General features: G+C 40.4%; 2 long non-coding RNA genes across 8 annotated transcripts in view; one reads left to right on the top strand and one right to left on the bottom strand.

The window, feature by feature from the left end:
* The window catches only part of LOC110197213 (uncharacterized), an 81721-nt gene extending 69062 nt beyond the window's left edge, over positions 1-12659 (bottom strand). For all 3 annotated transcript variants that reach the window (XR_013483386.1, XR_013483387.1, XR_013483385.1), the window contains exon 1: positions 12084-12659. This is a non-coding gene — a long non-coding RNA (uncharacterized LOC110197213). The remainder of the gene's footprint in view (positions 1-12083) is intronic.
* A 3139-nt stretch (positions 12660-15798) lies between these two features.
* Positions 15799-26818, top strand: part of LOC110197212 (uncharacterized) — a 31497-nt gene continuing 20477 nt past the window's right edge. For 2 of the 5 annotated variants that reach the window (XR_013483246.1, XR_002321424.2), the window contains exons 1-3: positions 15800-16083; positions 16570-16623; positions 18169-20801. This is a non-coding gene — a long non-coding RNA (uncharacterized LOC110197212). Of the gene's footprint in view, positions 16084-16569; positions 16624-18168; positions 25815-26818 lie in introns of those variants that run through there. The other 3 variants (XR_013483249.1, XR_013483247.1, XR_013483248.1) reach the window with 3 other exon arrangements.

Here is a 26818-nt window from a genome sequence, read left to right on the forward strand (position 1 = left end):
AAGACTACATCCCATAATCTCAAAAGAGAAAGGAAAAAAGATAGCAAGCTATGAGATCCCTCCGGCTTAAGGCTCTGTATTCTCCAAATTGGAAACATAGAGAAACAGAGACCAAAACAGAAAGCGGGGAGGAACTTTATTGTCCCCCAAATCCCAAAACTCAGAAATTACAGGCTGTGTTGATGAGATTCCTTTGTGGGCCCTGAAACAGCCATGCTGAAAAATCTATTTCCAACTCCAGGCTTTCCATCTCTTAATCAGGTTTTAATCCTTGACAGCACTACACCCAGTTCACTCCATGGTTACCAAGTTTCCTTCTTATGAAGGACTTTATCAAAAGCCTCAGGAAAATCTAAATAAATTATAGCCACTGGTCCCTTTTATCCATTGCTTCCTTTCAAGGACTTCTGACAAGTTCAAGAGCATCCTTTTTACCCTTCCTGAATCCACGCTGGTCTATTGCAATCATCCGTTCCCCAACCAGGTGCTTTCTAAAGTGTTTTAATGACCCAGCCTGTGCCTCAGCTAAAGAGGAAGTCCCACCAGTCAGCCGGTAATTCCCAAAGGGCAGCCAGGGTTCTTTATTCCCACAAACTGTAACATAGCACACGAATTCAGTTTAAAGATTAACTGATATTTTTGCTTCATTGGCCCCTGCTCATAAAAGCTTACCTTGCAGAAAAAGGGGGAATTGGATCAAATTGGTATAATCATGTGGAAGTGACTATGTCTCTTTGAATACTGGAAGGGCTTTACTGTCGGGGTATCATTAGTAATGACTGACATTTTACAACATCTTAAAGTTAGCAAAGTGCCTTAAACACATTATCCCATTGAGACTGTCAGCAAGTACTAGGAAGTAAGCTCTTCAGGCGTGATTATCCTCATTAATTAAATGATTTACCCTTGGTCACACTGTTAGTAATCATCAGAAATGGGATTTGAACTCAGGCCTCTCCTGGTGCTAGGTCCATCGCTCTAGCTATAACACCATGGTTGCCCCTCAAAAAATCCGATCACCAGTAAAAGGCAGGGAAGATGTCAAGGGAAGAGGAAGACACTCTCCCAGAAAATTTATGGGTCTCGTTACTGGGTTTTTTTTTTCAGAACTTCGGTATTACATCCTTATGGATTAAGGGTCCTGAGGTCAACTTGAAAGGAGGCTGAGTTGACTGTACTCCCAATCAAACCTCTATCTACTCAGAAAGCAGTGAAGTGACTGATGAAAGGGTTTTTCATTTAAAGCATGAAAAGTATCCTGTTTCCCAAAAGAAACAGGAACATCAAGAACGTGGGAGTTCAATCTGGCTGTGACAATTTGTTAGGACCTCCTTGCTCTTTGGTCAATTCCACCATTCGTTCGCTGCGCATCCCTTTGACGAGTCTATTAACCTGTCTGTCCCAGTTTGTCCACTTGAAGAATGGGTATGATTTTCTGGAATTTAAAAACATACCAGATCCTTTATTTTTTTTAAGAACAGAGAGAGGGAGAGAGAAAGAGGGAGAGAGAGAGAGAGAGAGAGAGAGAGAGAGAGAGAGAGAGAGAGAGAAGAGGGAGAGGAGAGAGAGAGAGAGAGAGAGAGGGAGGAGGGAGGGAGAGAGAGAGAGAGAGAGAGAGAGAGAGAGAGAGAGAGAGAGAGAGGGAGGGAGAGAGGGAGAGAGAGAGAGAGAGAGAGGGAGGAGAGAGGGAGAGAGAGAGGAGAGAGAGAGAGAGAGAGAGAGAGAGAGAGAGAGAGAGAGAGGAGAGAGGGAGAGGGAGAGATATTAACTATTGTGTCAAATTCCCCCTTTGACCTGCTAGAAGCTATAAGAAAAAACATGCAGTTGATGAAATGGAAACCGTTAAAACTGGGGAGGGAGATAATATCCATTCATTCTCTAATGAATCTTCTATCTATAGCCTTCTTTTGCTTCAATTCTCTCTTGAAAGGTGCAGGATCAGGAAAGGACCAGAAATGCACCAAACAAGGTAGAGCATAATAGAAACCCTCTGGGTCTGCTGAAGACAAATGTTTTGAAAAAATCAACTGATCAGAGCTCGCCAAGTTTGAAATATGTTCAGGGTAAATGGGTGATTCATAAGTTCCAGTGATTTGAGAACAGAAAAATAAAGAACCCACAAGCTTTCAAAAAGCACCCCAGATCTACAGATAGGTTGTAAACATTCTATTTTTCATTGCAAGCAACAGGAAATATTGGTATCAAGTTAAGGAAATAGAGGAGATGATATTAAGCATTACATTAAACATTACAACTCTGAAAGCATAACACAAAGCCTGAACAATTATTAAAAAAAAAATGATCCAGGGAGAAAAACTAAAGATTGAGCTGACGCTCCATTAAGTATTGATACATATTCTTCAGAAATAGGCTTTGCAGCTAAATTTGATCAGCTTGACTCTGAAAAAAAAAAAGGACTTGACCTTGCATAGCACCAGCACTAAATTGAGTTGAATTGATTTAGCAATGAGCTCTCTCTGAACACTATGATCAACTTTTTGGGCCACAGCGACCCATGACAGAGACTGCAAATAAAACAACCCATGCTTCTGCTATGACAGTGAATGAGTAGAGGAAAGAGGGGCAGAAGATTCTAAGAAATGCATGGTTCTTAGACCATCCACAAATACGAATTTAACTATTGATTCACTTGAAGTATATCATCTTTGTCCAATAACTAGCACATTAATACACTATTCGAGGATATGAACCAAATCCATGTTATCATTGGATATGAAACCATAAGAGGTAAAGAGATTACAACCAAAGGAGGGGGACGAGGTAGGAAGAAGAGGCTCACTGGTTAGGTTCTCCTCAAAGAATTGAATGATGGAGTTGGAAGACTTGGTTTAATAGTGTATCTAAAGGCAACAAAAAAACATAAATTGGAATTCCTGGATATCTCACTTTAGGGTTTTCACTATAAACATAAGCCAACAGACCCATTGGGAACCTAGCACAGCTTCTTCCTTCCTTCTTTCCTTCCTTCCTTCCTTCCTTCCTTCCTTCCTTTCTTCCTTTCTTTACTTCCTCTCCTTCCTTTCCTTCCTTTCCTTCCTTCTTACCTTTCTTCCTTTCTTTCCTTCCTCTCCTTCTTTTCCTTCTTTCCTTCCTTCTTTCTTCCTTCCCTTCTTTTTTTTTTCCATTAAGGACCAAATTACTCTGGCTCTCATTGACTGGCCAACAAGTCAATGTCCCAAGCCAAACCCTACTTGGTCATGGTTGGGGCCCTCAGCTTAGAGTTTATGTAAATAGCAATTATATCTGTTTTGGCCAGAAACCTGAGGGTCTTCCCTTTCCAGACTGATTTTTTCTGACTAGGTAAAAGAGGCCATTCTCTTCCTTATTTCTAACCTAGCCTTAATCATTGATTGAGGCTTTGCCTCAGTCAAACTGAGACCCGTTAAAGACCTTAGCTTAAAAAGGCCAAGATCTCCCACTGCATCCAGGGCCATCTCCAGTCATCCTGATCTATATCTTGCCACTAGATCCAGATGGCTCTAGAGGAGAAAGTGACGCTGGTGACTTTGCACAGCCCTCTCTTACTTACTTACAATTCATTTGCATGCCATGGCACTACCTCCCTGATGTCATGGCCTTCTTCCAGGACAAAGGACAAACAATAACAACAAACATACCACTATGAATTAATTTTTAAATTTTAATGTGTGAATATAACCTATATAGAAACATGTGTATATATTAAAATATATACTACATCCAATATATACTCTAATGTGCATATGTGTTCATATGTATATGTATTTTATATACATGTATACATTATATGTGTGTATATGTATACATAAACAAAAATATATCCATAACATGTGCCAGAGATGGCAAAGAGCTAAGCTCAGAATTGAACAGGAAAAGTAGATCAGGCTAAATCACATTTGGAAGATCATGAAACACTCTCAACAATCTCTAGCTGCTCGTTGCCACCAAAGCTCATCTTTTCAACACAAATATTCTCCCAGTGATGCTATTCCATTGCAAATCATGAAACAGCATGATTGCAGAAGAAGAAAAAAATTGCCAGTGACCCAAAGGGCAATGGAAAGATGCATGGTGGGTATAAATAGACTTCTATACTACATCGATGAAATTCGCATGAGAAGAGTCAGACACAGAGTCCTTCAGCACTGGTATGACTAGAACACAAAGATATCAGATCAATCGATCAACAAGCATTTAGTAATCACTTACTGTGTGCCCAGCACTGTGACTAATCTCTAGGAATACAATATGAGTAATCACAGACTACTGGCTTGGAAGGCCAATTGAAAATGAAAACAATGGACTTAGAAACCAAAGTCAAAACTTTAGGTCATAACAGGGACAGGCTCCCAAGAATCAGCCCTACTAAATGACAGCAAATATCACATTTGGAAGATTTCATAGGATTGGCAAAGCCTAACTAGACAATTACTCTAAACCTCTAGAAAATTAAGTTAAAGTATGGAGTATTTTGGATTCAAAGAAACATATGAAACAATACTAATAATAACAATAATAGCTAACATTTGTATGGCAACTACCATGTGCCAGGCATTTGACAATTTTGTCATTTTATCCTTACAACCATCCTGTGAGACAGGTGCTATTATTATCCCCATTTTACAGGCGAGAAAACTGAGGTGAAGTGACTTGCCCAGGGTCACACAGTGCCTGAGGTTAGATTTGAACTCAGGTTTTTCCTCACCTGGGGCTCTTTCTGTTTTGCCTGCAAGCTGCAACAAATACTACAAAGAAAGTCACATGTGAGCAGATTATTCCCTTTGGAAGTACCCCAGACAACAGAAACACTAAAAAGGTAAACAAACACAGTAACCAAGAAAAGTACAAACAATAAAATAAGTAAAGGGGGGGGGGCGGAGAGGGGAAAAGAGAAAGAGAAAGGAACAAGCATTCATTAAACAATAGTCTCTCTTGAAAGACAGGAGGATGGGTGAGGCCACTAGGTGAGGGGTTGAAACAGGGAGAGTAAAAGGGAGAAATCTTGACTCTGGTTGGAGGTGATTCCCCTAAAGAACACTCCTATTAGAGGAGAGATAATAATGGGAGATAAAGACTTTATAATGGACATAATCATCAAAGACATTGGTGCTTGGAGAGACCACTACCTCTAAGAATGCTGGGTGTGCCATCCATTGATTGTATCCTGCCTTAGGAAAAGGGGAATCAGAGTTTCTGAGGCAACTGATATCTAGAAAGGCAGGAGGGCATGGACCCAGAAAGGAGTTTGCATAACAAATGGGGGGAGGAAATCATGGGAGATGGAGTAATGAACTGTACAACCAAGGAAACAGGAAAATCCCTGCCATGGAGCAATACTTCCATCTATCTAATACAAGTGTTGATATCTCTAAGAACGAAGCATTATGGAAAAGAGAGGCAGGAGCAAAATATACAAGACTAACACAAAAACTGTTTAAAAGAGGGAACTCAAAACAGGTATCTTAGAAGCTTTAATTCTATGAAGAATACAGAGACTAAAAAAGGAACAAATAAGTGTGTCATAACAAATAAGTGAAAGAATAAGTCTAGAATAGAAAGAAAAGGAAAAGACTTACTCAAGAGAATGAGGAGAAGAAAACATTTTTAGGAAAAGGCACAGAAAATGAAAAAGCTAACAAATAAAATAAGTGAAAGGGCAGGAGAGAAAAGGGGAATTTACTTGCCTGAGTAAATTTACTTGAGCTGAGGGAGAAAAGAAGAGAAGAATTAGATAACTAGATAAAAGGAAGAAAGTAAAAGGAATTAATAAGCTAAACAAAACTTTAAAATTAGAGGAAAGGGTGACAAATGGAGGGGTGAGAAAAGGGAGAGCATCTTTGAGGTGAAGGGAATAAAACCTCTGAGACTATGGTTACCTTAAAGCATATTAAGCAAAAATTACTGCCTAGACAAAATACTGTATTTAGAAAGGAAAGAAAAACATCCTAATTGGGGGGGGTGGGGGAACAACATTAGAAACCAATGGAGGAAAAATTAAACCTTACTTTAAATCTCAATAGCTTAAATGATCCAATAAAATGAAAAAGAGTAACAGATTAGATTTTTTAAAAACCCAATTTGTTATTTATAAGAAACACACCTAGAAGCAAATATACAGAATAAAAATTAAGAACTGATGTAAAATTCGCTAGGTATCAAGTAGATTTTTTTAAAAAGGCAGTAGTTACAATTATGCTCAAATAAAGCAAAATCAAAAATTCACAACATACAAAGAGATAAACAAGGAAACAACATTTCACTGAAAGAAATCAGAGACAAAAAATACTATCACTACTAAACTTACATGCTCTAAGTAGAGTTAAAGGACTCTTGATTCTGCTAATTGCTGACTACGTGACCTTGGACACAACTTTCTCATCTGTAAAATGAGAGAGTGAGACCACATGGTCCCTGGAGTACCTTCCAGTTTTATATCTAATCCTGGGGCTTCAGAGTTCTTTTAAACCATTCCTCTTATTTTATAGATAGGAAACTAAAACCCAGAAAGTTTAAGGTTATAGTCACTAGAACAGTAATATCCACCATAGAATGTAAGCTTCTTGAAGAAAAGGACTGATTTTGTTTTGTTTTGTTTTCTCTTTGCTTTTTCAATGTATCTCCAGGATTTAACACCATACCTGGAATATAGTAAAGGTTTGTTGACTTTTTAAAAGACTCAACCAAGGTCACACAGTAAGTAGCAGAGTCATGATTCAAACCCAGGTCCTTTGATTACAAATCTAGTGATTTTTTCCACTTAACCAGGTTCAAACACTAGCAGAGTTTCAGTGAAATCAGCACACAGACTGCCGCTAGGTGGCAAAGTGGATAGAGTGCCAGGCCTAGAGTCAGGAAGATATGAGTATAAATGTGGCCTCAGACACTTAGCAGCTGTGTGACCCTGGACGAGACCCTGTTTGCCTCAGTTTCCTCATCTCTAAAATGAGCTACAGAAGGAAACGGCAAACCACTCCAGTATCTTTGCCAAGAAAACTCCAAATGGGATCACGAAGAGTCAGATAAGACTGAAAAACAACAACTGCATTTCAAAGAGTAAAAAACTCCCGGCAGCCTGCCTGCCAGTTTGGAAGCTCCAAAATGCAGCATAGCCAGAGGATTTTGTGCAATTAATCAAAGAATCATAGATCTAGAGGTGGGAGGGATCTTAGACTTCATCTAGTCCAACTCCATTATTTAACACATAGGGAAACTGAGGCTCTGGAGGTGAAGTTACTTTCCCCAGGTCAAACCAACAGCAAGAATGGGAGGCAGAATTTGAACCCAGAACCCACAGCCAGTATTCTTTCCACTGAGCTGCAATCCAAACCTTTACTCTCTGTGCTGGTTTCTCTGCCTATTCTTCTCTCCCCCACATGTACACACAGAGGGGTTAATAACGGTTGTGCAATTTCCACCACATGCGATACTTCTACCCAGGGTAGAAGGTGGGTGGGCCAGCCAGGGCCTGAGAATTTAAAGAACAGCAGACATCAAGAAAGTGGCATTCTGCCAACAGATGTCTTTTCTTCAGCAAATCTTCCTCCTATGGAGAAACTGCTTCTCAGCTTCCTGGAAATCTGAGACATCTGCTAGATGGTTCTCACACATTTCACTTTTTATCAAAATCTATAAAGTTGGAGGGTGGTCTTCTGTTTTGTTTTTGTTTCCCACAGGTTGAAAGGTTAAGACTGAGACCCTCGAAAGAGATTGACCTCATCTGACTGTGGGAATCAGAGAGGGGGAGTGGGGGGAGTACAATTGTCTCCTTTGACAATTTGCTCTATAGGGCCCTGGATGCAGAGATGAAAAAGTCCTTATCTAGCCCAACCCTCTCATTTTGCAGATGAGGAAACTGAGGTCCAGAGAGAGGAAATACCAATACAGAAAGTAAGCCTGACAGGCAGGTTTAAAGCCAAGTCTTCTGAGTATAGGTTCCATTGAATTGCACCCCTTCTTTGAATACTCATTAGACCCAATGATGCTGTCATGAATTTTGAGGACATTAGTTTCTTTCCACTAAATGCAGTAATGCCTGATCATATAGGCACATGCCAGAATACAATGCCTGGCCATATACACTGAAATGCATATAGAGTCTGATTTCATACATGCATACACATACGTAAAGACCCAATGTCTTATCCTACATTACACAGTCAGATGTCCTCTCTCCCCGCACCACATCGCAACATGCGCCATTCTCAGTCCCATCCTTACAGTCTTGTTACCTCAGTGATAAGTGTTAAGAAATAGAAAATAAACATAGGAAGCACCCAATCACCAACTAGGATGCCAATGAATGTTTGCTTCATGAGGCCACTCTAGATGTAACGGATAGATTCTGGGCCTTGAAACCAGGAAGACCTGAGTCTGAATCCTGCTTTAATCACTGACTATCACCTAATCAGTCTCAGTTTCCTCATCTTTAAAATGGGGATAATTTCCCCTACATCACCGAGTTGTGAGAATCAAATGAGATATTACATGCAAAGTGTTTTGCAAGCCTTGAAATATTAGATAAAGGCTAAGCTATTTAAAAAATTATTACCAGTGAAAATTACAAATAGTAGTAGCGCCTATTTCTGCTACTCACATAGAGCTATCAGCTCAGCAGAAAGACATGGCTCCAGATTTTCCCAATCCAATTCCATCCCCTAGTTCCAGTTAGTGGCTTGCTTTGTTGGGCATTGATTACCCTTGCTATTTCAGCAGATAACTGAGGCAAGAGTTAATAGAATGCAGCATCAGAATCTACAGTCTTCCCAGTGCATGGTCCAATAATCTTTTTGTTCTTCATAAGCTCAGAATGTATTCTTTTCAAGTACATTAAAAGGTAGAGTTTCCCTTAAATAATTGTGTGGAAGGCCAGCCTCTACTCAATGTCATCCAAAGATATCATAAGACCCTATCCACCTTCAGGTATGTTCTCTACCCAGACTGACCCAGCCTGGTTCCATCCTCTCCTCTTACCTGACCTAAAATTTCATGCCCTCTCTCTGACCCAATCCCCTATGAGAGTCATGAGTGAGATATCGAAGGCAGGACTTTCTCTACAGAAAGCCCCCATCTTGCCCAAAAGGGTAGAATGGTCATTTTGTTCTTTTCCATTCTCAATTATTCCCCCTTTTTTGTCATTGTTTCCCCAGCACCCAGCACAGTATTTGGCTCATAGGATGTGCTTAGTAAATGGAATTCATTCCACAAACATGAAATGTGCACTCACAATGAGCTACAAAGAGCAGCAGAGGCTTTGGAGGTGAGGAAACTGGGTCCTTGCCCTCCAGGGGCTACTAGTCGGGCCGGATTAGCCTGTTGATACAGGTTGATTTATTAGGTTAGCTAGCTCTGACACTGGGAAAGACCCAAAGGGGAGGAGATGGGAGAGAACATTCCTCAAGGAGAAAGAAAGGGCAGTGATGAATATCATTTGGAAGCTAAAAAGTGATCCCAGCTAACAAAGGCACCTGCAAGGCTTATCTAAGGGCTGAGAGAAGGGTTCCAGAGAGGCTAGAAATCCTCGAGTGAGGAGAAGCAGCTTTGAAAGGGAAGAGTGACAAACTTCATTTATTTCCCAATTTCACAGAGGTCCACACCTAAATAAACATTAATTATCCACAGGCCCATTACTGACAGATAGTAACAGCTGATACTTATGTCTTGTTTTAAGGTTTAGAAACCACATAGGATCACAGAAATGTAAATAGATTTAGGGCTGGAAGAAACCTTAAAGGTCATCTAATCTAATCTCCATATTTTAAAGATGGGGAAACTGAGGCCCACACTTTGGAGTAGAAGGATGTAAATGCCATTCTTTCAAGACTCCAAATTCCCTGCACCGTACTAGCTTCTTAAGGGCAGAAATTATTTTCATTTTTGTCTTTTTGTCTCAATGCCTAGCAGATAATAGGCCATAATATTAATATAATTGAATGATATTAGTAGTAATTAGTAATATTCATAAATGCCTGTTGATTGTCACTTTACATTTAAGCTCTACAAAAACCTATACTGTAGACACTAAAGGTACTATCATCCCCATTTTAAAAATGGGTAAACAGAGGCTCAGATAGTTTAAATGATTTGTAAATAATTATACTGCTAAAAGATGTCAGAAGCATTTGGACGCAAATCTTTCTTGACTCCAAGTCCAATATTCTTTCCACTATGCTGGGCTGCCTCTCAAAGAGGTACTTCATCAAAACAAATGAAGACATGGTGGAAAAATACTAGTTCGGGAGTCCCTTCCCTTAACGGGCCTATGAGCTTCCTTCTTTTCTTCTTTCTTTCTTTCTTCCTTTCTCTTTCTTTCTCCCTTCCTTCCTTATTTTCTTTCTTTCCCTTATGAGCTTTCTAATATGTAAATGAAAGGCTGGACGAGGTCACCTTTAAGGTCACTTCCAGTTCTAAATCCTGTGCTCCTATGAGTAACCTTATTAGGTTGTTTTTTGATAACCAGCAGCATATTCACTCAGACCTAACAACCTTTTAGGGTAAGAACAATGACATTGTTAGTAACTGATACTCCAATGGATCTATGATCCCATATGAGTTGGTATTCCCTCCAACACTAATTTAGGGTTAGAATTAGGGGGCTCAGGTCAGCTCATAATAACCTAGTCATCACAAGAAAAGCATCCCAGGTATCTTTCCCATTTCAGCTGTGTTGAAAGCAAAACCTTGGTATCTCAAGACTCACCCACTCTTCAGTCATTTTTCAGTGGTATCTAACTCTTTGTGACCCCATTTGGAGTTTTCTTGGCAAAGATACTGGAATGGTTTGCCATTTCCTTCTTCTGCTCATTTTACAGATGAGGAAACTAAGGCAAACAGGGCGAGTGACTTGCCCAGGGTCACACAGCTAGTAAGTGTATGAGGATGGGTTTGAACTCAGGAAGATGACTCTTCCTGACTCCAGGCCAGGCACTCTTTCAACACCTAGCTCACCCACTCTAGCTCTTACTGAAGGAGCTCCCTCAAGCAGGGGCCAGGCCTTTTCATTTCAGAAATCCCTTGTTCTTCAGTAATTGTTACTAACGTGGACAAATCATGACTTTATTCTACATGGGACCATAGGCCTAGAACTGGAAGGGATGTCTAGTGCAACCCCCTCAGTTTACAAGTGAAGAAATTGAGGGGAGGATGAGTCTCTTCGCTAGATACTATTTTGGTGCAGAGGAAAAAAACACTGGATTTGGAGCTGCAAGAACTCCTGCTTCTGTCACCTGTGTGACCTTGAACATGTCACCTCACCTTGAAGGGCTTCGGGTTCTTCATTTGTAAAATGAGAGGGGGGGGGAACTAGGGGACCTCTCATTTGTCAACTCTCCCACTGTACAGCCTTGACACAAGAGAATAGGCAAGAAACATGGCGCAGTGCAAAAAGTGTTGAATTTGGAGTCAAAAGACTTGAGTATTCTTTGGTCCATCACCCAGATATGCCACTTACAACCTGTGTGACATTAGACAAGTCACTTCATTGGGAGGGGCTTCAATTTCCTCATCTGCAAAATGAAAAGTTTGGACTAGGGGAATTGCTAAGCTCCCTCCAGCTCTAAATCTTGGGATCCCAGGCCTCCCCTTATTCTGGCTGGCAATTTTCTCTTTAGAGAACAAAGTCATTATTTCTCCATCTTAGCAGAGATTCCTAAAGGAGAAGAGCCTGCTTTCTGTCACTCTCCTCATTCTCCACTCATTAAAATAAACACATGCTCAGCCCTCAGAGCGTGGTAAGCAGAGGCCCCTAGAGCCCTCCATCACTGCTAGTTCCCGCCTGCCACTCTAGCTGCCCTCCCCAGAGCCCCACTAGGCGGGCGATTTATTTTCAGCCTTCACAACAGTGCACCCCTTTTGGATCCACTCTCAGAATTTATCTTGCATTCCCTCACAGACTTCACAACCTCAGTGCCTGGACATTTGAGCTGATTGCTCCCCTCTTCCTATTAAAACTCTGTCTTTGTGTCTATTCCTTTCATCTCAGCACAGGCCCCTGAGCCACAGAAATGCCTACTAGAAAGAAATCAATGAGCACCCTCCAGCCCCTACCAGGGTTAAACTGCTCACTCGTGTCTTCTCCCCGTGCTTACCTGTTGTAGGGGGATGGGGAGGGCATGGTACATGTTTGTGTCGATGAGCTGATGCTGTGTGTTAGAATCCCAGGTGCTTTAGGGGGCAGCCTATGGAACATGTCTTCTTCTAGCCCTAGACCAAATGCTCTTGGAATCACAGTTAACTCAAGAGCAATTCTCCGATGGATTTTAACTCTTCCCTTCAAATTCCCCCTTTCCGGGGAGGGATGGATGTCTCCTCTCTGGTCGGCTGAAGAGATGATTAATGACAGCTGTGCCTGGCTTCAGTGGAGTTGAGGGCCAAAGGTCCCTTTGAATTGAGTGAAGGCGGCAGTCTGCCTTCAGCTTATTTTCCCAGCTTTCATCCCTTTTTTCAAGTAATTAAGTATGAAGAAAGAGGCAGCAGTAATTACGCTCCTTTTTTCTTCTCATGAAACAGCTGCCCTGGCCAGTCCTGGTTCTTTTTTTTTCCTATGAGTCTGTGCTGTTTTTTTCCCCCTCTCTGAAACACTCTTATGGAATGGTACCCATTGGAAGATATCATCACTAAAGCAGCTATAGAACTGATCATTTCCTTCTTCCTCATCCATCTGTGGCCCTGGCAGCTGACTGTGACCTAAAAGTGGAATCATCTTCTTCTCTCAGACTTTAGGGTTCCTTCAGTTCTTTCGTTTTTGAAGAGTTTCCTAAAGGAGTCATTTATTTTCCCACAATCTCCAATTATCTAATGCCTTTCCCATGCCCTTAGGGGTGACTGATCAACTTTGCCTCTTTCCCTTCCCCTGGAGCCATTAATCTAGTACTTCCTAGGATAAAACTTGGAATTAATAATGCTAACCTTCAGAAGATTAAAGTTGATCTTAATATGAGAGAAAATCAGGGTGTTTGGAAATGCTTCTTGAATAGGAAACAAAGTAGATGCCAACTGAGTGGGGAGTGGCTAGACAGTTATGGCACATGAATATAATTGAATATTACTGTTATGTAAGATATTATGAATTTTTAAAAAGCATAGGAAACCTGAAGCAAAGTGAAGTGAGTAGAACCTAAGAAATATACATAAATATGTAATATACATATTCACATACATATATACATAAATAAAGCTTAAAGAACTATGTAAATATTGATATAATACCAATAAAAGAAAATTATCCTTGGGATACCCAGAATTTTTCATGGAAATCCCAAGAGAACCAAAGTTGTCTTAGTAAGACTACCATTTTCCCATAGAACCTCTTAAATGGCATGATCATGCAGAGGTCATAGGGTAAAAGAACAGTAAATGGCTGCATTTCCTCCCTCTCCCATTCTCTCCTCAGACCTTAAGCATAGGTTGGAGAAGAACCTCCATCACACATAAGAAACTGTTGCCATTCCATTTTGTTAAAATGAGAGCTCCTAGTCCAAGCTTTTCTTTCCCAATTGGCCCCAACTAGTTGACCTTTTTGCTTTGGATTGCACCCCCTACCTAGGCTAAAGCAGATTTCAGTTCATTGACTCCTACCATCTTGTTGTCCAAAGAGTCCTCTTAATCTTTGAAACCAACCGCTACCTTACTTCACTCCTAGAACTGACTTCCCCCCTCAGCCCTTCTCCATTCTAACAAAGAAGCCAGGGATGGGACCACTTGTTTAATTAAGGAAACATCGCAGCAAGATTCAATTGCTTGCTCCTCGTGAATTTGCGTTTTAACACAACTTCTCATGACCTGACACTCTCGGTGCTTCTTTGGTCATTTGCAGGTCTGAATAATAGACCTGGATTCTTGGCTTGGCCTGACCTACTCTCGTATTCCTCTTGTTTGTTGGAATCTCATTAAGCCCACTACTGATAAAGAAGCATTCATTTGGCTATTCTACAGCAGAACACATTCTGATTTCCATGTTTACTCTATTCATTCAAGCATTTGGAAGCTGGATCACCACTCCTTTTAAAATATATTCCTTGGTAATCTCAGTTAGGTCATGTTTTAAGAGCTGCCTAAAGGATAGCTATGCTAAAAACCCAGAGTCCTCCCCCAACCTCTCATCCTCAAACACTGAAGGAAATTTCTAATTACAATTTGAAGTCACTGGAATAAAATTCTGGGTTAGGAATCTATGCACCTGGAGAAGGGAGAGGAACACAGAAAGAGAAGATAAGAGGGAACTAAACAAAAAGACCTATACACATTTCTTTAGCATTTCACAAAGTCTTTTTCTCCTACCAATCCCATAAGGTCAGTGATAGAAACTCATGATCAGAGATTTTTCCCAAAATCCTGCAGCTACTTAAGGATCAGAGCAGGGATTCAAACCAGGTCCTCTCAATCAAATACCTCAGGGTATTTTCCATTCCATTATCTTGTTTTTCAGCAAACTGAATCTGGCATGGCCAATTCTGCCTATTTCACAATTGAGCCCTGAGGTCCAGGCCTGGGTCAAGAGCATCACTTTATGCCATTAGTGAATCCATTTCTCTGTCTGCCAAAGTCATGTTGTTGTTTCCACTTCTGTTTATTTTCTCAAGAAGGCCAGTCAGTCAGCAAACATTTATTAAGCCCTTACTAGGCATCAGGCTCTGTGCTAAGTGCTGCAGAAACAAAGAAAAACAAAAATATGTTCCCTGCCCTCAAGGAGCCCATATTCTACTGCAGGAGACAACATGCAAACATCTATGTATGTACAAGATATATATACATATGTATATATATATATGTGTGTGTATGTATATATATATATACTATATATGTGAAATTTCTTTGGAAGACGGTAAGCACTTAATAAATGCTTATTGACTGGTTGAAAGGTCATCTCAGATGGGAGTTGCTAACTCTTAGAGGGGTCTCCTGAAAAAGGTGGGATTTGAGATGAGTTTTAAAGGAAGCCAGGAAAGCCAGGAGGCAGAGGTGGAAATGGAGATCATTCTGGGCATGGGGAATAGTCAATGAAAGAGTAGAGAGTTGGGAGATGGAGCATGGGGTACAAGGAACAACCAGAAGGTGGGTATCAATAGACTGAAGTGTCCATGGAGGGAGATAAAGTGCAAGAAGGCTGGAAAGGTAGGAAAGGACCAGATTGTGAAGGGCTCTGACTACCAAAGAGAAGGTTTTAGACATAGCATTGGGGCAGGGAATTGGGCCTTTCAAGATGTCCAAGCGCCTTGCCCTTCTTAGTAACACCTCCACCTGCTACCTAAGCAGGTGCTTGGAGACTGAGCCCCCTTCCTCAGACAATGCAGCAAAACCAAAGCAGCCCCTTCTGTTAATAAGTGGCACCGACGTAAACCTTTGTCACATTTAAGTCTTGTGACATTTACTTTTCCCCTTGGAGAAATTGAACAGCACTCTGGACTGAAGGGAGGATTTTTTTTCTTATTGGAATATATGGTTTGTAAAGACTCTGGAGAGCTGTGGTTGGCTGCTTATTTGGTGGGTGATTATTGACTTTGAAGCCTGTGATTTCCAAATTTTCATTTCTGACTGAGGCCATGTGGACAAATGTATCAGACTCACAGTGTCAGGTCCATGGTGTTGGAGATCTCTTTGTGGGCAGTAAATATAGTGCTTTCTGGTCCCCCATTCATCTGCTGCTCTGACAGTTGCTCAGGAGCCACTGGGGAGCAGATGTCCCACAGTGCTCAGTAACAGCTTAATTATTTCCGTCACTGACTTAGCCCCTTCACCTCCTGACACAAACTGAAACAGGATGGAAGGTCTAAAATAAGAAAGAGCAGGTTCTAATACAAAATATTTTGCATAAAGAGGAGTAGTCTTTTTCTCCTTTTCCTACACACACAAGAAATCAGCTGTTTCCAAATGCCATTTGTAACAAGGGCCAGACAAAAGCAACTCTACACTTGTCAGGGCCCTGAGTGTTAGGCACAAGTATGCTTACCAAGATTCCATTTCTCTGGAGACTGTGTGCGTGGAGCTGGGTAAATCAAAAGGATAAAAGAGAGTACAGCACGGCAGGGTGATTGCATCAGAAGAGCAATAAAGACTTCAAAGCTGGAAGAAGAGGAACAGCATGGAAAAGTAAGTGGAATACTTACCTTGGGGTTCACTCACCCAACATACCACCACTAGCTGGTTGGATCTCCAGAAGTGTGGCTATTACTACTACCAGTATACTAGAGGTAACGCTGGGTGGCTCTCCTCCCAAATGCTATGGCATGGGTCCCCATCAGTGTGTTTCTCTTTAATCAGAGAGCAGACTCAGTCCTTTAGTAAAGATGTTTTCTAAGTATAGTAGTTAAGTATAGTAGTTACAAAGCACTTCCCCCAAACATCAGGGGCACGCCTTCCCACAAATACCCCCCAGAGTCCAGGAGAAGGGAAGAGTGAGCATGAACTTGAAGAACAATGGTGCTTTACAATGTACAATACAGTGCATGCATAGGAGACGTGCATGGCCAAGGCAACTCACAACTCCAATATTACAGAGCCTTGATGCCCTTCCTCTCTTTCTGGTGGGTTTTCACAGAGTTCACTCTACTGTTCAGTTATTCTGGCTCTTTGCAGGGGGGCAGTGTCTCAGCGGGACCAGCAGCAGCTCAGATGGCCTACATTCCTAAGGTATGATATATTGGCTGGAAGGGCCGTTCTGCTGCAAGGCTGACTCAAGCAGACCGCTGGCTGTTGCTGGACTGGACTGGGAAGCTTGCTCAGACACTGTGTTCTTCTCAAGGCACATCTGAGTCAGTCCTCTAGTCTGATGAGCTCACTCTTCAGTGGACACTACAATCTTTTTCCTACCTTTGGCCACTGTCTGGGCTGGGAAGTACTATGCTGTCTTCAGCTGGAGTGTTACCATGCTTTTTTCATCTGGAGTGCTACAAAGCTCTTTCTGCAATAGCAACAACCCTTAACTTAGGACTGGCAGAAGCTTCTTCCCTTTGACTCCCCCAGAGCCTCAGCTCTCTAGAAGTGTGGCTGTTACTATTACAGTATACTAGGTGGCTATTTTGTCACCTCCAGGCAGGAGATAAAGAAGCCTTGCCTCTGTTATCTACAAATTCTTCCTCATTCAAAACTCCTTTCCCTCTTTAAGCCACTCCTTGGGGTTATTAGTTTCAGTTCAGTCATTTTCACCTGTTATACTCCTTTTAGAGTCATATGTAGATGGGGGCAAGGACAAAGGTATAAATATAGTCTGTGCTTTGGAAGCACATTCATTGTCTTGTTGGCTTCTTCTTCTTAAGACATTCACACTTCCACACTGTAGACCCTTTCTAGGTGAAGAATGTCTATTTTTCATCTGAAAATTTACCTTTAAAAGGTAAAATTCCAATTTACCTTTAAAGGTTTGTCTTTTTTTTCACCTTACACCCTTTAAATTGGCATAAATGACCAAAAAAAAATTAATTTATTTATATATTGTTGGTAAAGCTATGAAATCATATAACCATTTTGGAAAGCAATTTGGAATTATACAAATAAAGTGACTAAAATGTTCATACCCTTTGAAACAGAGAATCATTTTTGGACTTATACCCCAAGGAAGTCATCAACAAGAAAAAATTCCACATATGCTCCAAAATATTTATAGCAACGTTTTTTGTGATAGCTAAGAATTGGAAACAAAGTAGATAAGCATCAGTTGAGGAATGGCTAAACAAATTGCGGCCTATGAATGTAATGGAACATCACAGTGCTGTAAGAAATTATGTATGATGAATATAGAGAATCGTGGAAAGAATTATATGAACTGATGCAGTCAAGTAAAGCCAAGAAAATAAGATAAACAGCAACTGCAACAGTAACTACACACCAAGAAATCAAAAGTAAATGTAGCAAAATTATAAAGATCAGTAGTACTCAAATGAAGAGACAGGAAAAGACACACCCAATCTACCCCCTTCATGGAAGCAGGAAGTCCACATGTGCTATATACATTGTATGTTTTTAGACTTTTTCAATGTATGGATCAGCAGTACTATTTTCTTTTTCCTCTTTGAGAAAACGACTATTTGTAATACGAGATGTCTCTCTGAAAAGGACAGGGAGAAAGATAGTTGGGATATTTCTAGTGATGTAAGAAACAAAATATCAGTAAAAACTTATTTTTTTAAAGTGTGAGAATGTTTTGATTTGTGGTTTGTTTATTTTTTGCCTTTGCAGACCTTTAATTGTTGCTAAAGTCTTACTGGGGCATCCCCTTTACATAAGCATGCCAGTGCCTGGTACAAGAAAAGAGATCAGCAGTAGTGTAGACTCTTTGCCAGTGTCTGAGAACAAACTGAGATCCCACAGAATGAAGAGAGAAGACATCTGAGCTGCAGAAAGGAGCCAAAACCAAGGGACACTCTGAGTGAAGATTCGTGGACAAGGCTGGCCAACCTCATTCCTGTGATACCATTGACTTGGCCAGACTTTTCCCTCTATTTTAATGCAGGTCTTTTAGAGCAGAGGTATCAAACAGATCATGACACTTTTGAGTGCAGCCCAAGCCAGATCAAAATGTAATTGGGAAATATTTAACAAAACAAATAAAAATGCAATGAAACAGAGATAACATGACATTGTAAAACTAAGTCAATATGCGGCCTGCAGGGATCCTTAAGTTTGGATTAGTGGCCTCATTTCTATTTGAGTCTGACACCACTGTTTTAGAAGATTATTTCCCAGATTTCTACACAGAATCTAAGAAACAGCTATAGTCATCTTCAAGTTTAACAATGCCACTGTTAAATGCTATCCCCACTTTGTTATGCTTCCAGAAAGAGGGAACTTTATCCATTTCAGAGGCATGATTCTTGGTGAAACTATTTTCCCAAAATACTCTAATGAGAATTAAGGATTCATTAACTCTCATTTAGGAATGCGTGTTAAAATGTGTTCTCCATCCTTTTCTAATTGCTTGAGCAAAAAGTACTTTACTTTTAAAATGCATGGCCTTTGTCTGGTCTGCAAGTAAGGTACAGAGTTCAAATGACTTTAGAGATTCCCAGATTGTCTTGGGTTGGGGCTTAAGCCAGTTAATGTTGTTTATTATTATTTCCAACATTATCACAAGATTATATAGATTTAGATACAGAAGAGACATCAAATCCAACTCCTTCATTTTACAGATGATGAAACTGAGACCAAGAAAGTGACTTGCTAAGAGTAACGTAATTAGTAAATGTCTGAGACAGGATTCAAATTCAGGACTTCTCGATTCCACACCCATCAGTCTGCCAATTCTGCTCCCTAGCTGTCAGTCCCACATTAAACCCAGTAGTTCCTGTAAATCCTGAGTTGACAGGGACATGAGGTACATATTTATTTGATCCTAATAGGGCAGTCAACTTGGTAGCCATCAGTAATCAAGGTGATAATAGCATCTATTACTCACACACACTACTAATAGAGACAGAATCTAGCACCTCTTCTCTATTAGAGCAGAATAACGAATGTTTTTTTAATTTCTGAATTCTGTCCCAAAGGTCATTATCCTCCATAGTTTTCAGGTGTACTCATCTGAATGCACTGTCCACATCTGGGGAGCAATTGAATTTGAACAGTTGAACCAATCACATTTAGCTTGAATAACAAAGCTCTTTGGTTTTGAGGACCCATATGGAACAGTAGAAAAGACACATTGTCATAGGAGTCAAAAAAAAAAACCTGGGGTTTTCCCAGCCTGCCTATCTCAATGACCTTGGGCAAGAAGCTTCAACTTTCTGGGGCTCTATCTCTACAACATAAAATGAAAGGGTTGGACAGCTCTAAATTTCTGTGATTCCCCATGATTCTCAGGCCTTCGTCCAATACAAGATTTTGGTTCTGACAGCCATGTAGACAGAACTGGACATAAACACACAACTAAGTGGAATCCATCCGTAGAAGAAAATTAAATGAAAAGACTATCTTATGATCATAGATCTAGAAGAAACCTCAGAGGTCTCTAGTCCAAATCTTTCATTTTAAAAATAAGGAAACGGAGACCCAGATATTATAAGAGACTTCCCCATGATCTTTTGGATAGTAAGCATTGGATATAGGATTTGAACTCATTTTATCTTACCCCAGAACCAGGACTCTGTTTTTCTTTATTATCTGGCAACCATATCTTCCCTCACAGGGCAATTAGGTAGTTCAGTGGATAGAGCAGTGGGCTTGGAACCAGGAAAACTCATCTTCATGAGTTCAAATCCAGCCTCAGTCACTTACTTAGCTGTGTGACCCTGGGTAAGTCATTTAACCTTGTTTGCCTCAGTTTCCTCACCTCTAAAATGAGCTGGAGAAGGAAATGGGAAACTACTCTAGTATCTTTTCCAAGAAAACCCCAAGAATGACTCAACAACAACAATCTTCCCTTAAGTTAGTTTCCTGATGGTTTAAAATTTTACAGAAATAATAATAATAATAACTAACATTTCCGGTAAAGTTGGTAGCATAAGAATATAACAAGGTAGCAGACTGTAGGGAGCAAAGATTAGAGTTATAAACACTATCTCCTCACTTTATAGACAAGGAAACTGAGATGTGCTTTCCCTAAAGTCACACAGATAGAAGATAAGTAAAGCCAGGATTGGAACCTGGATCTTTGAGTCCAAATCTCATGCTCATTCTGCTCCATCACACTACCTCTCAATTCCCTTTTAGAGCTTCGGAGAGAAAGCAGTCATTGACAGCCATGTAAATGGAGCTAGACATCAACACTTAACTAAGTGGAGCCCATTGTCAGAAGAAAATAATGGTTCGTGACTTTGTTTCATCAAACAGTAGATTGGAAGCTTTATCAGTGCTCCAGTTTTATGCTGTGTCTGGTGAGTGCATTCTTCAGTGTAATTTACCCTTCTAAGCTGATGCAGCTTCAGGATCCCTGGCTCTGGAACCACTTTGGGGCAGGAATACAGATTCTCTTTCAGTAGCATTATTGCTGAGTCATGGAGTCATAGTGAGTGGGAGGGGAGTTTGAGAGAGGCAACAGGAAACGTGCTTTTGCAGCAAAGTATTGACACTAGAAATGGGCGCATCCAGGCAATAGAATCTCTTAACAAAGCTAAGCTGGTCAATGATGGGGATGCATAACTTTGTAGGGGGAAAAATTGAATTTTAAAAAGTACTATTGAGCAGGGGTATTCCTAGATGAGCTTTAAAATGTGTTTGCTATGTGATCCTGGCTAAGTCTCTTAACCTCTGTTTATGCTTGTTGAATTAAATCATACTTCTGGATTCTCAAATGATAGAGTCAGATCTCAATGACAGTAGAAAGTAAACTGAGATGAATCTTAAAGTCCTCATGCAGAGGGCTCATAAAATCATATATTTAGAGCCAGAAGCGACCTTGGAGAATGTCTAGTCCGACCATTTGAAGTTTACCAATGAGGAGAGAGAGACCCAGAGGAGCAAAGTGATTGTAATTGTAACAGAGAAGAATTTGCACCCAGGACTTCTGTTTCTAGAGCCAATATTCATTCCATTATACCGGCTTCCTCACAATTATAACTGTTTTGCCTGGACCTCCCCAGTTTATTTTGACTCTGCATACAGATAAAAGTTCTGCAACAACTGGAAATAGAGCAGAGGGAAGAGGTTTGAGGTTCCTTCTTCCCAAGCTAGTCCAACCAATAGGAAAGTCCCTTTAAATCTAAACATTCAATTAACCTACAGTAAAGTAAAAAGTACAATAAAAAGAAAACCTACAATGAATGTGTAAGCCACAAAGAGCAAGCAAGGAACAGCATATAAACTCAGTCAGCCCACAAGCATTTATTGAGCACTTACTGTGGGCCGGACATTGTGCACAAAGCAAGTCAGAATCCATCCCTGTGCTCAAGGAGCTTATATTCCCATGGACAAGTGGGTCGTTTCTAGACTGTAGGATTTAGAGCTAGCATGGATGTTGGAGACTATTCCATTACCCACAAGGAAACTGAGCCCCAGAGAAAAGTGACTTGTCTGAGATCACACAGGAAGCAAATGGCAGAGTCAGGATCTGAACCCAAGAATTCTAACTCCAAATCCCTCCAGGGTTCCTTCCATCAGTGGGATAGGCTGGAGTCAAAGAACCTGGATCCAAATCCAGCCTCCGTCATTTTCTGTGATCTTGGACAAATCATTGAACTATTCATTTTCCTCATCTACAAAATGAGACGGGGCCCCTACCTGGCACAGCGGATAGAGTGTCAGGAATTCCTGACTTTATGAAGACTCTTCTTCAAGAGTTCAAATCTGGCCTCAGACACTTCCTAGCTATATGACCCTGAGCAAGTCATTTAACTCTGTTTGCCTCAATTTCCTCATGTGGAAAATGAGCTAGAGAAAGAAAAGGTAAACTACTCAAGCATCTCTTCGAAGAAAACCCTAAACAAGTTCCTGAAGAATCAGACATGACTGAAAAATGGCTGAACAATATAAAACAAAACAGGAAGACTAAAGGGTCTCTAAAGCCTTTTACAATTCTACTCCTCCAATACTATGTCTTCACCAAACCAGGACTGGAACCCAGATTCCCTGACTCAGTTCCACTGAACTTCTCATTGCATCATCTACAAGAGGTAGACAGCTACCTCCCAGTATGGGTGTCTTCAAGTAAGACTGAGTGGCCACTGGGCATAGATGCCATAGAACAGAAGTCAGTAAACCACAGCCCAAGTTCCAATATCCAGAGATTATTTTTTTGTACAACCAGACAGCTAAGAATAGATTTTACATGTTTAAATACAATTAAACTTCATTTTAAGTATGTAAAAGCCATCCTTAGATCACCAGGTCATATAAAAACAGGCAACAGGCCAGAATTGGCCCATAAGCAGGAGTTTCCTGACCCTGCTAAAGAAGTTATTTGTGCTTTAGTAAGCACCCTTCCTCCAAAGTGGCTGGCTCCACAAGCCTTTCCTTCTTTTGTTTGAAATATTATGGATTTCAAGAATATCAAGCCTCAACCCTATTCAAAAGCACAACCCTATCCCAGAGCACAATCTAAATAACTTTTAGATCCTTTCTTCTGATTATCTGCTATGCCCTATCTATATCCTTCCCCAATAACACAGATAATGTGATCAGATGTAAAGGGAAACGTGTGTCTTAGGTGTGTTAAATTAGAGCAAGAACTCCCTGAGAGCAGGAACAATCCTCTTTTTATACTTGTATCACTATTGCCTAGCTCAGTGTTTGCCACACAGGAAGCATTTCATAAATGCTTTTTCATTCATTCATTCAATCTGACATCCTGTTGGCAGGTCACCCTTTCAGATGAATTATGATTCCATTATTCAAGTGAGAGGATGGTGAGGGGATCTGCTGGCCTGGGTCACTTCCCATGGAATCAGACGCATTCATCCTGGCTCCAAGGTAATAGATGTGTGCTTGGGGTCTAGCTAAGTACTGGTTGCTTCATGTTTTGGAATGATGCTGCAACCCCTCATTGGTCCCTGTCACTGAAGGACTGTGTCAAAGATGCCTGGCAATATCACCCCAAAAGAAAGTCCTTCCAGCCTCTTTGCACAGGCCCAGTAAGCCGGGAGTCTGCCAGGAAAGCAGCTGGCCTGGAGTACTCCAGGATACTTGGACCCATCAGTTATGGCTGGCAATCAACTGTTCAGTCCTCTGTCTAAGGCATTACCACTGCCCAGACAGTCCTACTTCTGGGATAGGGAAAAATGATATTGGAGAATGAAAACAAGTAGAGAGTGAGTCTGTGTGGCACAATAAACAGAAAGAAGCAAGCACTGACATTTAAAAAAAAAAAAAACAAGACAAGTGAGGATTCAGGTTTCCAAAGCAAAGCCCTTCCCCCTTGGTTTTTTAAGTAGCCAGGATTTTCAAAGGGGCCATAGAGCTCTGAAAGACCCTCCTGGAAGTGTTACAACAAACTCCCTAAAGTTTACTTGCTTCTTTTAAAAAACAATCTTTTTACAGACATTTACAACTTAGCTTCCTCGAGGTAAGGCCTCTGTCCTGGGCCAACAACCTCCTCCTGGAAGTTTTTCATCTTCATTCAAGGCTAAGCTAAATGTGGGTGCCTAAGCCTGCTGTTTAAGGCCTGAAGCAAGGCAAAAGGGTTGATTCAAATTGACTTTAACATGAAAAGAAGGGACTCCAGAAAGATTGGTCTGTGTTCATGCTCCGTTCTCTGGATTTTGTGACTTCCCCCTCATTGTCTTATGTAACATTATGAGTCTTTCTTCATCTCACATTCCCAGGCCAGCTTGTCAGCAAAAGTCAGTGGAGCTAGGCTCATGTTCATGGGGCCTTGAAGCAGGCAGACAATGAGAATCCCAGAATACCAAGAGTAGGAAGCCACCCAATTCAGCTCCTACCCGAGCATTTCTGGTCAGTGGTCCACTGGGCTCAGCTTGAAGACATTCAAATAAGGGACTCCATATCTGATGCAAAGCCGCATTATGAGAAGTTCCCTAGATTTAGAGTCAAAGGGATCTGAGTTCAAATCCTGACCCTGTCTCCTACCACCTGTATGACCTTGGGTTAGTTACATTACTTTTCTGGGCCTCATTTTCCTCAGCTATAAAATGTAGGAATTGGATTAGATGACCAATAAAGTTTCCTCCATCTCTAAATCTCTGTTCTGTAGGACAACTCAGATCATTCAGAAGAACCAACATAGCCAAGATTAAAAGGGGAAAAAAATGTGGAGAAAAATTTTATAGACAGTTTCTCAGATAAAGATGTCATATCTCAAATGTATAAAGAACTTTGTCAAATTTATAAGAATACAAGTATTCCTCAACTGACAAATGGTCGAAGGATATGAATGGGCAGTTTTTTGATGAAGAAATCAAAACTATATACAGTCATATGAAAAAATGCTCTAAATTACTATTGATTCAAGAAATGCAAACTAAAACAACTTTGAGATGTCACCTTACACCAATCAGATTGACTAAAGTGATAAAAGGGGAAAGCAACAAATGTTGGAGGACATATGGAAAATTTGGGACACTAATTGACTATTGGTGAAACTATGAACTGATCTTACCATTTTTGAGAGCAATTTCGAATTATGCCCAAAGAGTTCTAAAACTGTATGTCCTTTGACCCAGCAACACCACTATTAGGTCTGTTTCCCAAGGTGATTAGGGGAAAAGGAAAAGAACTTATATGCTATAAAACATTTATAGCAGCTCTCTTTATGGTAGAGAAGAACTGGAAATTAAGAGGATGCCCATCAATTGGGGGATGGCTGAACAAGTTGTGGTATATGACTATGATAGAATATTACTGTGCTATAAGAAATAATGAGCTGGTTGATTTTAGAAAAAACATGGAAAGCCTTGCATGAAATAAAGAGTGAAATGAGCAGAACCAAGAGAACATTGTGCACAGTAAAAGCGATATCATTCTAAGAATAACTTTGAATGACTAAGCCATTTGGAGTATTATAAATACTCTAATCAACTACAAAGGACCTATGAAGGAAGGTGCTATCCACATCCAGAGAAAGAACTAACAAATAGATGTATAGTATGGTTTTACATATATATATGTGTGTATATATATGTACACATACATACATACACATTTGTGTGTAATGCTAGCCTTATCTAGGGAGGGGTGAGGAAGAAGGGAGAAAAATAAAAAGTATACAGCAGAGAACAAAAGAAAACTTAGTAGGAAGCACAGAAAAGCAGGATAGCTTTGAAAATGATGTGTAGTATTTATTACATAGGTTTTCAAAAAAGTAAACAGTGTGTAATGGAATCTGTGGTTTATATACATATATGTATATATATACATAAAACATGATTTTATATATATATATACTAATCAATTTATATGTATATACATAAATCCTCTTTTCATTGTGCTATGTATATTGAAATGTGCTTTTTTTTCTTTTTGCATTTAAATTCAAAATCAATAAAAACAATTTTTAAATGTTTGAAAGGACTTCCTTGTATTGAGCTGTAAGCTTCCTCCCTATAACTTCTACCCCTCCTCCTAATTCTGCCTTCTGGAGTAGCACAGACCACACAGGACATCTCTTTCACATGTCAGTCATTCAAATATTAGAAGATATGTAATATTTCATTTCTTCCTTACCCATTCCATCCCTCCTCCCCACATATGTACATACACATCCCAGCTAAGTCTTCTCCTGTCAACCAGGATAACAAACTTCCATAACCAATAAAACCATCTACTCCCTAAAGCCATCTTTTCTCAAAAAGTTGACTTCCAGTTCATTGAAGCTCCTGTCAAAAATTCCTGAATGGTTTGGCCTTAGAGAAAATGGGAGGAGGAAAAAGGAAGGAAGGAAGGAAGGAAGAAAGAAAGAAAGAAAGGCAGGAGGGAAGAAAATCAGGAGGGAGAGAAAAGGGAAGGAAGGAAGGAAGGAAGAGGAAGGAAGGAAGGAAGGAAGGAAGGAAGGAAGGAAGGAAGGAAGGAAGGGAGGGAGGGAGGGAGGAGGAGGGAGGGAGGGAGGGAGGGAGGGAGAAAGAGGAGGGAGGGAAGAGAGGCAAGCACAGTTTATCTTTTGTGACCTCTTTTCTTCCCTATTTGACCTGTTTCTGCTCCCTGGCACTCTTCCAACATCTCCCTCATCCAGGATCCCTTTCACTCACTTACAAACACATATACAATACCTCTACTGGGCTCCATTCCCAATAATCATTACCTTGAGATATTTACTAATCAGAAATTTACTAATGACAATTATCTAATTTATATTTACTAATGTAAATAAAGAGCCTCTTCTTAGGACACATAAACTTTAAAAGGGTTTCAAAGGTCACTAAGTCTCCAGCATTCAAAATAGTGAGACTATAATGGTACAATTATTTAACAAAGGGTGGAATTGGTCATTTGGGTTACTCGGTTT

The sequence above is a fragment of the Phascolarctos cinereus genome, unplaced genomic scaffold (genome assembly GCF_003287225.1).
Source record: "Phascolarctos cinereus isolate Bilbo 61053 unplaced genomic scaffold, phaCin_HiC Scaffold_7;HRSCAF=346, whole genome shotgun sequence".
NCBI lineage: Eukaryota > Metazoa > Chordata > Mammalia > Diprotodontia > Phascolarctidae > Phascolarctos > Phascolarctos cinereus.